At 44.6% G+C, this 13096-nt stretch overlaps 1 long non-coding RNA gene across 6 annotated transcripts in view; it reads left to right on the top strand.

Annotated features, from left to right (window-relative positions):
- LOC310832726 overlaps window positions 1-13096 on the top strand; it is an 84059-nt gene that overhangs the window by 52484 nt on the left and 18479 nt on the right. For 2 of the 6 annotated variants that reach the window (XR_014558370.1, XR_014558373.1), the window contains one exon: window positions 1314-1430. The exons of 3 other annotated variants lie outside the window; for them this stretch is intronic. This is a non-coding gene — a long non-coding RNA (uncharacterized lncRNA). Of the gene's footprint in view, window positions 1-1313; window positions 1455-13096 lie in introns of all 6 variants that reach the window. One more of the 6 variants, XR_014558371.1, reaches the window with a different exon arrangement.

Raw genomic sequence — 13096 nt, 5'->3', positions numbered from 1 at the left:
TCCACCTCTTAAATTCTCTAAGCAGCTTGCAATGAGTAAGAAAGCCATATAAATACAAAAAGAACATAAAATGCAGCAAAAACCAGAGATGTTGTGTCCCCACGGTTAAAACACAAATTTAATAACTGAGAGGCGCAGACTTCATCAGGCCTAGGTGTGACCAGAGCGATCTTCACCTGGAGCCAAAAAGGTCACAAAAGATGGTACCAGGTGAACTTACCTGGGAAGGCTGTTCCATAACTGGGGCTAGTGTCCACCTAATAATAATAATAATAATAATAATAATAATAATAAATTTATTATTTATACCCCGCCCATCTGGCTGAGTTTTCCCAGTTACTCTGGGTGGCTTCCAATCAAGTGTTAAAAACAATACAGCATTAAACTAAGCCGCTTCTGGCGAACCAGAGTAGTGCACGGAAACGCCGTTTACCTTCCTGCCGGAGCGGTACCTATTTATCTGCTTGCACTGTGCGCTTTCGAACTGCTAGGTTGGCAGGAGCAGGGACCGAACAATGGGAGCTCACCCTGTCACGGGGATTTGAACCGCCGACTTTCTGATCGGCAAGCCCTAGGCTCTGTGGTTTAACCCACAGCGCCACCTGCATCCCTTTATGTACTAGTTAGGGAAGCATAAATGAGGTCAGTTTGCTTAACAATGTGGACCAGGCAAATTTTTCCACCCCTAGTGTATGAACTCCCCTGCTCCTCAGTTTAATCAGACTTCACTCTTAGCCACCGGGAGCACCCTAACATGCCAGATGCCATTAAGCTCCGCCCCAAGTACAGCAAGATCCACTATATGAAACATTCAATCTAGGAATCTGAAACTGCAACTTTCCATGTTGAACTTGGATCAAATGCAGGAATATCCAACTCCTTTCTTGTCTCAAGCCTTCAATCTGATCAAAGGTGTTTTTCCCTTCTGTCTGTAGTGTGACCCTCTTCTCCCTCCTCCCCCCCCCCAAAAAAGAAAAGCAACACCTTATAGGAGAGCATGCAAAAAAACAAAACAAAAAACCCAGTGTTAAATTTCTGCCTCTGCTGAAGCAGTGAATCAAATCAATTCTCCCTTTCTTCTTTTTGATTCCCTGAGCTTTTACATTTTCAACCCTGTCACAGAAGAACAGGGCTGGAGAAGCAATCCCTTTTGTATTCCTATTGACTCAATTATTTTGCCTCTTGATTTTCTATGAAACGGACCAGAATGGCAGGCTGATTGCTAATGGTCCACGTATTGTTAAAAGCGATGTGTTTTGAAGGTGCTAAGTAGAATATCTTTTGTCTTTTTCTTATTTTTTTTTCTTTTAAAGAAAGAACTTGGACTGCATTGGAGTTTTATTTTGATTGATACAAACCATAGCGGACAAGGAAGGATATGCAAGATGAGCTTTTAACCATCGGCCGGGAGAAATAAATGTGGCTGCATCGTAAGCGGGTTCTCACAATGAAAGGTCACGCTTTGTCATTCTCTGCCTGTGCACTACATCGCTGACCTTACTTTTTCTTTGACCCACTTGTACTAATAGACTAAGTCATATGATACCCTGAAGAGCCAATGAGATTAATCTCCTGCACACTTTGATCGATAGAGGCTTGGCACGGGGCGTTCTGTCGATGTTGCATTTATACAATGTCATTGATGATCCATATTGACAGCTGAATGGGTGTTCTCAGCATCACAGAGGGAGCTGCTTGTCACAGGTGTTTTTTTTTAACTCAAACAGCTGCTCCTTGGACAAAGAAATCTGGCGTTGGATCATTCAAGTGCTATAATACATATCTTCAGGTCTCTTTCTAAATGCGGCTCTGGTGATCTTAACTGGGAAATATCCTTGTTCTAGTGGGTGCCTTAAAGAATACAAACTAAAGAATTGCAACTCCCAAAGCACTTTGTAAAAAGCCTGTGAGTACAGGTTAACAAACAAACAAACCCCAACGCCTCTTGTTTTTGAAAACTAAGTTTCTAGTCCTTATGGAGACAATGTTAATAATAATAATAATAATAATAATAATAATAATAATAATAATAATAATAATTTATTTGTACCCCGCCCATCTGGCTGGGTTTCCCCAGCCACTCTGGGCGGCTTCCATAGAAACAAAAAATACACTAAAATATCACAGATTAAAAACTTCCCTGAACAGGGCTGCCTTAATAATAATAATAATAATAATAATAATAATAATAATAATAATATTTATACCCTGCCCACTCTGGGTGGCTTACAGCATCTGTTGAAACATAATAAAATATCAAACATTAAAAATTTCCTGATACAGGGCTGCCTTCCGATGTCTTCTACAAGTCAGATAGTTGTTTATTTCCTTGACATCTGAAGGGCAGGCATTCCACAGGGAGGGTGCCGCTACTGAGAAAGCCCTCTGCCTGGTTCCCTATAACTTTGCTTCTTGCAGTGAGGAACCACCAGAAGGCCCTCGGAGCTGGACCTGAGTATCCGGGCTGAACAATGGGAATGGAGATGCTCCTTCAGGTATACAGGGCCGAGGCCGTTTAGGGCTTGAAAGGTCAGCACCAACACACCGAATTGTGCTCGGAAACGTACTGGGAGCCAGTGAAGATCCTTTAGGACTGGTGTTATATGGTCCCGGTGGCCACTCCCAGTCACCAGTCCAGCTGCTGCATTCTGGCTTAGTTGTAGTTTCTGAGTCACCTTCAAAGGTAGCCCCATGTCTTGAAAATGTGATGGGAAAGGATTGGAAATAGGCTAGTAGTAAAGAAAACGGTATAGAATTATTGAATGTTCTCTTGATGTGTCCTCTGGTTCTAGCTTGCTGGTTAGTAGAGTTGCGGGGCGTCAGTGCTGAATTCCTAAAAAACAATAGAGGAGGTGCTGGGTTTTTTAATCTGTGTGGCAGATATATGATCACTTCTGTAAGCCTTTCTTGAATTCTGTGGGAAGACCGCAGTGAGAAAGCCCTCTGTGTATGCGCAGGTGCACCATTTTCTGTGCTATTTCTGCATCAGAGCTCTGCCACGAACCTATTGGCTAGTCCTTTGAAGTGGGGCCAGTGCCCTTAAAATGGTATGAGCCAAACATATTTTATTTTACATGCCATGTAGTGAAGCTCACTTCAGTGATTTTGTCATCTGGAAGCATCTACTTTTGATCATTCAGCATTTTTAGTTACTGCCATATTCGAAGCTCATTTGGGTATGGATTTTGTTGGCCTGGCATTGTGTTGACCCATCATCCCAGCCTGTGCCAGTTGAGCTCCCAGACTTTGTCCCTAGCCAAAATCCACTGTCAACAAAGCATCCCTGCCTTTCTCTATGAAAATCTAAGAGGGTCAGTCTGTGGCAGGCTGATGTGTTGGGTCCTGGTTTTGAAACTCCTTCTGACTCGGCAAGGATGGGGAGCTGAATCTGGCCTCCCATGCTTCTCTCTGGCCCTCAGCACTTTCCTCAAGCCACATACCTCAGTGACCCTGCTTCAACCCCAAAGTGTTTTTGCCTGGCTGGAATGAGTCCTTGATTCTGATACATGCATGTAGAAACTAGCCTATGGTGCAAAGATAACATTTATGTTACTTGCCCCTTCTACTTTTTCCTCTGCCTCCACCTGTCACCAGCGTGTGGCCCTTGAAAGGTTTCCCAGAAGGAAAGATGACACTCAGGCTCAAAAAGGTTTTCTACCTCTGCCCTGATATAAATACTGCTGTAATATTTTGCTCTTCGGACTAGCTTCATTCCACCAGGGATTTGTACCGTATTTGTACCCTATATATAGGGACGCAGGTGGCGCTGTGGGTTAAAGCCTCAGCGCCTAGGACTTGCCGATCGAAAGGTCGGCGGTTCGAATCCCTGCGGCGGGGTGCGCTCCCGCTGCTCGGTCCCAGCACCTGCCAACCTAGCAGTTCGAAAGCACCTCCAGGTGCAAGTAGATAAATAGGGACCGCTTACCAGCGGGAAGGTAAATGGCGTTTCCGTGTGCGGCTCTGGCTCGCCAGATGCAGCTTTGTCACGCTGGCCACGTGACCCGGAAGTGTCTCCGGACAGCGCTGGCCCCTGGCCTCTTGAATGAGATGGGCGCACAACCCCAGAGTCTGTCAAGACTGGCCCGTACGGGCAGGGGTACCTTTACCTTTACCTTTATAATGCGCCATCAAATCTAATGCACACCTCAATTTCCAGAACCTTGGAAGCAAAAAAGGTATTTGCTGGCGATTGGAAATGTGCCATCAAATCTAATGCACACCTTAATTTTTGCAATGTAATTTAGCTAAAAAAGGTGAGCATTAGATTCGAGTAAATACAGTACAGTGGTACCTTTGGTTACGTACTTAATTCGTTCCGGAGGTCCGTTCTTAACCTGAAACTGTTCTTAACCTGAAGCACCATTTTAGCTAATGGGGCCTACTGCTGCCGCTGCCCCGCTGGAGCACAATTTCTGTTCTCATCCTGAAGCAGAGTTCTTAACCCGAGGTAATATTTCTGGGTTATCGGAGTCTGTAACCTGAAGCGTATGTAACCTGAAGCGTATGTAACGCGAGGTACCACTGTATGTGTGTGGTATCAACATAGTTAGCAGCCCCCATTCCCCTTTAAAAGCTGAATGTTTACATGTGGTTGGTAAATGAAAGTAATAATAGGAAACTTACCTTTAAACTGGTTTCAGTGGAGACAAGTGAGTACAGTGGTACCTCGGGTTACATACGCTTCAGGTCACAGACTCCGCTAACCCAGAAATAATACCTCGGGTTAAGAACTTTGCTTCAGGATGAGAACAGAAATCACGTGGCGGCAGCACGGCAGCAGCGGGAGGCCCCATTAGCTAAAATGGTGCTTCAGGTTAAGAACAGTTTCAGGTTAAGAATGGACCTCTGGAACGAATTAAGTACGTAACCAGAGGTACCACTGTACTATATTTATAGCAAAAAAAAAAAAAAGACATAGAAGAGCAGGCTTGAGGGCAACGTACCTTTTTAAAAAAGCTAATTGAACCTGCTCATTCAGCATTGAAGGGTTTAGTTTCCACTCTTTTTTGTTAGACAAGGATTTTGGTGAGTTATCAAGTTTTAAAAGTGTTATGGGGAAATGACTTTGGTATGGAAATAGAAGATTGGGGTTGGTCTAGACCCTGTGCTGGAACATGTGCTGCAAACTGTTGCAAGATGCGCACACAGCGCTGAACCTAAAAATGGCCCCCAAACGTTACTCAACACATCACAAAAAGGGCAGAATGGGGTGGGACATGTTTATACATGCTCCAATGAAACACACAGGGGCCAGAACAGATCCCTCGCACGAAATGGTAGTTGGCTGTACAATGTAAGGAATTCATCAGACAACTGCTCATGGCTGCTTGTTTAACAGTTGCTAGATTTGTGGATGGAGATTAGCCTTGATAGAGATCTTGATGGAGTTTATATACTTATAAACTGAAAGTTGTCAGGAACTGTGCAAAGAGGGATTGATTACCGTATTTTTTGCTCTATAATACTCACTTTTTCCCGTCTAAAAAGTAAGGGGAAATGTGTGTGTGTCTTATGGAGCGAATGCAGGCTGCGCATTGTCACAGAAGCCAGAACAGCAAGTGGGATTGCTGCTTTCACTGTGCAGCGATCCCTCTTGCTGTTCTGGCTTCTGAGATACAGAATATTTTTTTTCTTGTTTTCTTCCTCCAAAAACTAGGTGCGTCTTGTGATCTGGTGCATCTTATAGAGTGAAAAATACGGTATTTTGCATGGGAATGGTTGAATTTCTTCACTTTTGTTAACAAACAAACAATGAATAAATAAATGTGGTTGGTGATCCACTCTGAATGAATGCTTTAGCGATGGTGCTAATATTTGAAATGTGTGTGTGTGGGGGGGTACTTTTCTCACTAGAAATACTCAAAACTGGAGAGTACAATCCAGTCAGAACATGTGCTTTTAAAAAATCCTGTTACTATCAATGGCAAAAGTTAAGCAGACACTGAAACCTCCCCCATTGTAATCCTTGGGATATCAGAGTTCTTAGCTTTTCATTGGACTGTGTTTGGGAGGGTGGGGAAACTGCCCCCTGAAAGTATTTGGGCCTCTGACTCTGTGGTTGAACCCCTGAGGTTACTTGAAAGAAAGGCATTTTTATAATATGTGAATGATAAACAGATTATAAACCAGACAGAAATAATAAGGCAGCAATCCTAGGTGTGCTTCCTTGAAAAGTTAACACCATCAAAATCAATAGGGTGTGCTTCAGCAGGAGTGTCGAAGTAAAATATACGGTGGTTTGGTTTTCAGAATTCTCATGTGGGACAAAGACACACATGGTGAAATCTACTTTGACCTCTCTGCCCCCCTCATCACCAGTATTTTTTTGCCGAGCTATTGCTCGGCTGTCGATTACGTTTGAGAAGAGGGGTCCAGGTGGCAGCTGGGCCAGGGTGGTTATGACGATCTATATCTGTCAATTAATGATAATACTTTGCATCACATAGGCAAAGTTGGTGATTCTGCCAGACAGTGTTTTCACACGCAATGGCGTAGCGGATTGTGATTGCATGTTACTCCAGTTATTAATACACCAGGCAAACCGATAGGATCCAGTCTGTTTTGGTTAGCCTCAGCCCCGAACACCCATTCTGTCTGCCACACTGATATTTTACTGGCTCTTTTGTCAGCATAAATCAGGGTCTCGTCGTTATTTTGACATCACCTTTCGACGATTACAGACTCAATAGAGGCAGTGCATAAATCTCTCTGGCCGTGGCTGTGGTATGTTATAAACCTCAGCAGTAATATATTTTCCTGTGTAAGCCGTGTGTGGGTCCTGGCTGTCCTGCAGCCACCAGCAAAGGACGTTATCATTCAAACGGAGCTGGAAGGCGCATGGCTCAGTGGGAGAGCATTTGCTTTGTGTGCAGAAGGCCCCACATTTCAACCCCTAGCAGCTCCAGGAAGGTCTGGGAAAAGACCCTGGTCTGAAACCCTGGAGAGTGCTGGCAACCAGGATAGATGACACAGAGCTAGACAAACCAATGGCCTGGCTTGGTATAAGCTTCCTAATTTTCACCAGTTTAGACGGCATTTAAAATAAAGGATTAGACTAGTTTTTCCCAAACCTGGGTCTCCGGCTGTTTTTGGACTACAGTTCCTATCATCCCTGACCACTTGTCCTGCTAGCTAGGGATGATGGGAGTTGTAGTCCAAAGACAGCTGGAGACCCCACATGGGTGTAGTAGGATTTTTGTGGGGGGGGCAGGCCTTCTGTTGGGGGGGCAGAAGAACCTCACTTAGCTGTATTTTTATTGGTTTTTTTGAAGTCGCCATTTTTTTCTCAGCAAGTGCACAGAAGCAGTGATTGTGAAAGGCCTTGGCCCTTGCTTTATATATTGAAGTTTGCTAGTTTTCTTCTGATCTCCGTTTTTAAAGGCTAAAGAGGTGAAATCTTCTTTCTCTTTCTCTGAAATCCTTCCTGCTTCTCCTCTGCAATAAAAGTGTGTATTGGTGAGGTGTGTTCCTGTCAGTGCTGCCTGCCCACCCTTGTAGTTCTTGCATCATCTTACATCTTTGCAAACTCATTGCAAAGAAGGCACAAGAATCTCAACAGCTTTTGAGACGAGAAATTGCTCTGTAGTAACACCCACTCACGGGACGCGGGTGGCGCTGTGGGTTAAACCACAGAGCCTAGGACTTGCCGGTCAGAAGGTTGGAGGTTCGAATCCCCATGACAGGATGAGCTCCTGTTGCTTGGTCCCTGCTCCAGCCAACCTAGCAGTTCGAAAGGACATCAAAGTGCAAGTAGATAAATAGGTACCACTCCAGCGGGAAGGTAAATGGCGTTTCCGTGCACTGCTCTGGTTCACCAGAAGCGGCTTAGTCATGCTGGCCACATGTACGCTGGCTCCCTCGGCCAATAAAGCGAGATGAGCACTGCAACCCTAGAGTCGGTCATGACTGGACCTAATGGTCAGGGGTTCCTTTACCTTAACACCCACTCACACCAGCTATGGGTGTATTTTTTAAGAGGTAATATCAGAATTTAGGCTCCTTAAGCTGCAATCCTAAGTGAGGGGTTTTTTTATTTGGCAGGTGGGAAACAAAATTCAAATGTACTTTGGTGGGAAAATGCTGTGATTAAACTATCCTTGTATTAATTTTTTAAATATGCTTTTTAAAGGAGTGAGAGATTGAGACATGTTTCTGAGCCTATCGAAATTTCATCCTGGTTTAGGGGTGGGTCAGGGAACTTGGGCAGTTGAATCCTTCAGATCCAAATTGCTTCCAAGTTCCTGGTCCTCCCCTGGCTTGCCTCTGAACTGCTGGACATTAGAAGTTTTTGAACAGAAAAGAAAGTTCTCCTTTCAGCACAGTTAAATTGAGGCACTCACTCCCAATGGAGGCAGTGATGGCCACCAAATTGGATTGCTTTAAAAGAGAATTAGAAAATTCACAGGAGGACAAGACTACCAATGGCTACTGGCCACAAGGGCTACACTCCCACTGTTCAGAATCACAGGTGAGGAGAATGTTGTTGTGCTCATGTCTGGCCTGCAAGCTTCCCACAAACATCTGGTTGGCTACTAAGAGAACAGGATGGTGGATTAGATGGGCCATTGGCCTGATCCCACAGAATTGTCTTCTGTCCTTACTGCCCCATTATGTCTCCATTTTGGCCATACCAACATTGAAGCTCTGACCTCAGCTCTTCCTCCAGTCCTGAAGAAGGGGAATCTCAATGCCGGAGCATCTGATTAACATTCCAGTTCCAATCCCCAACATCTCTAGCTACAGCTGGAAGTACCTGAAACCCTGGAGGGCTTCTACCAGTCCCTGTGGACAATACTGAGCTAGCTGAACCAGCAACCTCCTTTGTTTCTATGAGAGGGAGATCCAGTCAGCCCTATGATCCCTAGAACATCCTCCCAGAAGTCTTTGGTCAACCTTGAAAACAAAACAGTTTGCCGAGGCAAATAAATTGATATTTGGGCAGGAAAAATAAGACTTACTCGTGCCTACAAAGCTGCGCAGACATAGTGTGTCCGCTGGGTGCCCACCCAATCACCCAGATTGTTTTGCCAGGCCTTGTTAACGGGCCTTTGAAACCTTTGTGCCGCAAAGACTGCGGCAGCAGCAGTGTGGCTGTGAGGCATATCAGTGTCAGCAAGCCAGTGGTTTGGGGAGGGTTGTGTCTCTTTGAGCAGCCAGCGGAAGGCTGCTGCCAGGGAGATGGGACGCGTCGCCAGCCCCAGGGGTCACCCCTGATTGAATCCCTAAGCCAGGTTAAGTACCTCCAAAGCTGTGTGAGCACTTAGCGCAGGCCAACCTAGACGTCCTAATTAGCTTTGAGCGAGGAGCCAAATGGAAGCCAGCGGCGAGTTCAGCCTCTGTCAAAACAGGCGCCGACACATTAACTTTTAAGAGAGAGGGAGAAAACAAAAATGGTCTCATTTGAGCCAATTTGACAAACTGTACAGCACAATCCTTTTCTTTTCTCTTTGTCCGTAAATTACAGTGTAAGAGAGAGGCGCACTTCTCTCTCCTTTTTCCAGCAGGGGAGCTGCCTACTGTAGTGTCCTTGTTGGGCTGGTTATCAAATACAGTAGTTCTCAAGAAGAAGAGGAAGGGCGGGGGATGAGAGCCTCTAAACCGGGTCATGTTTTCTCTCTCACTGTGGCAACCTTGAGTTAAGTGTGAACAGGGGATTATCCTCTGAAGAGCCAAATTGCTATAGTTTTATCATTAGAGCAAGTCCCTATTCTCCCGGTTTCCTCCTTCCCAATATATCAGCACCAGGCAGGCCTGTGACAAGAGGAGGGGTGCAATGAGGGGGGAACCTCTCCTTCCCCTCCTATTCAGAGCAAGAATGCATGTGAGTTGAAGTAATGGGAAATGGATATTCTCAGAGCTCAAGTCAATCAATCATGATGGCATGTTCTGCAGGGGGAAAGAACATACAAGGGAATAACTGTTTGAGAAGAGCATCATTTTTGTCCTATAGGGATCCACTAATTTCTTTGAGGTGGTTTTTTTTTATTGGCAATTATAAGCCACCATGATTATGTCTTAATTCAGAAACTTGACAAACTGCCTGCATTTATAACCATCTCAGAATTTCCAGGATGCTTCCCTTTCCTACTTCTGCTATATACCGGTAATTTAGTAGTAAATACACTAAAATTCTGGTTGGTCCCATTCCATACATTTAAAGCAGCCAAAGAATCAAGGAAACTAGTTGGTTAAGGGCGCTGGGAATTATAGCGCAGTGGGTGGAACTGCAGTGCCCAGAATATTTTAGGGGAAGCAGAGTGTGGATGAGACTGAATATTGTGACATTTCAGTTTAGGTGGTACAGGAATTTTCAGGCAGAATTTTCCAGTTTGACGTCAAATGATATATTTCAAGTTCATTTTCCCCAATGTGACAGCTGCAGAATGCATGTATATAAAAGTGGTATCTATTCCTAATGTATGTTTTCCCCTTGTGCAGTAAAGAAACTGGCCAGCAATTAATCAGGGTAAGATGATGACATTGCTAATGTGACAACACTCACATAATAGCTTGAGAGGGAGAGATGAACGCTCACCCTCGCTCCTGATACCAAGCTGAGAATAAAGTTGGTTGAGAAGTGTTTGACTATCCATCCAACTTGTTTGCTACAGACAGTTTGGGTCAGATCCAGACTTTGTCATATTCAGAATAGTCCCACTGAAATAAATGGGATTTAAGTTTATTGTGACTAAGTCCCATAGATTGCTCAAAGCAATTAGTGTAATGTTGTTGTTGTTGTTTAGTCGTTTAGTCGTGTCCAACTCTTTGTGACCCCATGGACCAGAGCACGCCAGGCACTCCTGTCTTCCACTGCCTCCCGCAGTTTGGTCAAACTCATGCTGGTAGCTTCGAGAACACTGTCCAACCATCTCGTCCTCTGTCGTCCCCTTCTTCTTGTGCCCTCCATCTTTCCCAACATCAGGGTCTTTTCCAGGGAGTCTTCTCTTCTCATGAGGTGGCCAAAGTATTGGAGCCTCAGCTTCAGGATCTGTCCTTCCAGTGAGCACTCAGGGCTGATTTCCTTAAGAATGGAGAGGTAATACTAAATCATAATTTGGCTCTAGAGGAGCACACCTCTCTCCTCCTCTGATGAACAGCCTGCAGGAAGGTTCATTACCCCATAACCATGGTTACTTGTTATGTTTGAACCTGGTCAAAATATTAACTATGTTAACTGTGGTTTTGGGCAGGCATGGGGACCTAGGGCAGTTAAGATGTCGCTGGAGTACATATCCCATCATCCTTGAACACTGGCTATGCTGGCTGGAGCTGATGAGAGTTGGAGTCTAACATCTGGAGGGCCACATGTTCCCTACTTTTAGTTTTGGCAAGCAAGCAAACTTCAAACAGTGGTTAATGATCCTGGCTCCCCCCACCCCCAAAATGTACTGCTAGCCATATTTCTGTGCTCTAATCTGTAGTAAAATAACTACAGTCCTCAGTTCGGTCACAGCAGATAACCATGGGTAGTTAAAAATGGAAACGAACACTTCTGATCCTTTCCTCTTTGTCTCACTAGATGCTCGTGCACGTAACTAAAAGCCAGGAATACGGAACTTTCAGTCTTCCCAGTGATGACTTACATCATCCCTGGCCACTAGCTGTTCTGGCTCGGCTGATGGGGGTTTAAGATGGGCAAAATCGGAAGGACCAAAGTCTCTGCAGGTCTGACCATGATCCTTTAATACAGTTGTGGTGAATCTTTGTTCTAAAACCACAATCCCCATCAGCCTCTGGATGTGTGGCTCATGGCCAGGGATGATGGGAGTTGTAATTCAGCACCATCATTCAGCACCAAAGGTTCCCTACAGCTGCATTAAACCGTGGTTTGGCGCTGCATGCAAACCAGGCCTGTCTGTCAAATCAGCTATTGAATGATACCTTTCCTCGCTGATTGTAAAGAGGGCAGTGAGTCGCTTAATAAAGATTACCATCCATGGAAAAACGATATCTGGGTTGCAATTTCTATATGCTGATCAGATGTTGCCAGTTTGCCTTCTACAGACCTTCCTGCTCAGAATTTCATGAGGAAGCTGGTATATGCCTTTTCTTTTATTAAAAACTGATTATTAAATATAAATGCACAATCTGCATCTTAAGCATATTCCTTTATATATTTATTAAATCTGTATACCGCCCTTCACCTGAAGACCACAAGGCAGCTCACAACATAAAAATACAAAAATTAAAGCACAAAATACATAAAAACCAACCAACCAATAACCTTCCTCTGTAGAGTTAAAAGGCCATAAAAGGTTTAATCATCCAAAGACCTGGTTATAGAGAAACCTTTTCATCTGATGCCTAAAAATCGGTAATGTAGGTGCCAGGTGAGCTGCTCTGGAGAGAGTGTTCCACTAACGGGGGGCCACCACAGAAAAGGCTTGTTCTCATGTTGCCACCCTCCGGACATCTCATGGATGATGACTGCAGGGTCTGGGTCGGTTCATATGGGGAGAGGTGGTCCTTGAGGTGAACCCAGGATGCCATCCACATACTCAGTTTCTGGATAATTGCTGTCTGAGTTAGGCTATAGGGACAGAAGAAAGATGGGTGGGCCATAGGGGTGAAATCTCAAACCACTATTTAAAAAGCAGAGAGTTGAGATTTGCGTTGCTTGCTTGTAGTTTGACCTCTGAACTACCAAGCCTCGCAGCTTTCTAGTTACCTTGATTATCTTGATCTGATTTGATGAAGAGTTGTTGCTCCTGGGGCGGGGCTGACCCTGCTGGTGCCGAGTGCGAGCTATGTGGAAGCAGATGAGCCTTTGTTCCAGCCGGTCTGGCCAAGTCATCTGAATGTTTATTTCGACTAAATTTGATTGCACACACTGGTACAGGAGGGCTCTTTAGGTTTTGTTCACCGCTGTGTTTTAAATTGGAGGAAGAGAAAAGATTGAATGCTTGTCTCAAATCAAGGCACCGAGGTGCCCCAAAGTGACTGCTGAGATAATGACCCCAAATTAGCCAGATACTATACACACAAACACTAAAACTTCCTAAATGATGGGGAAAGAAGGAGGGGGCGAGGGACTCAGAGGGGAGAAGCAGCTTATTATACCCTTAGCATTAATGAACATTTCACTTGCGGCAAGAAA

Source organism: Podarcis gaigeae, assembly GCF_964106915.1.
Source record: "Podarcis gaigeae genome assembly, chromosome: 15".
NCBI lineage: Eukaryota > Metazoa > Chordata > Lepidosauria > Squamata > Lacertidae > Podarcis > Podarcis gaigeae.
This window is presented reverse-complemented; position numbering and strand designations above follow the sequence as displayed.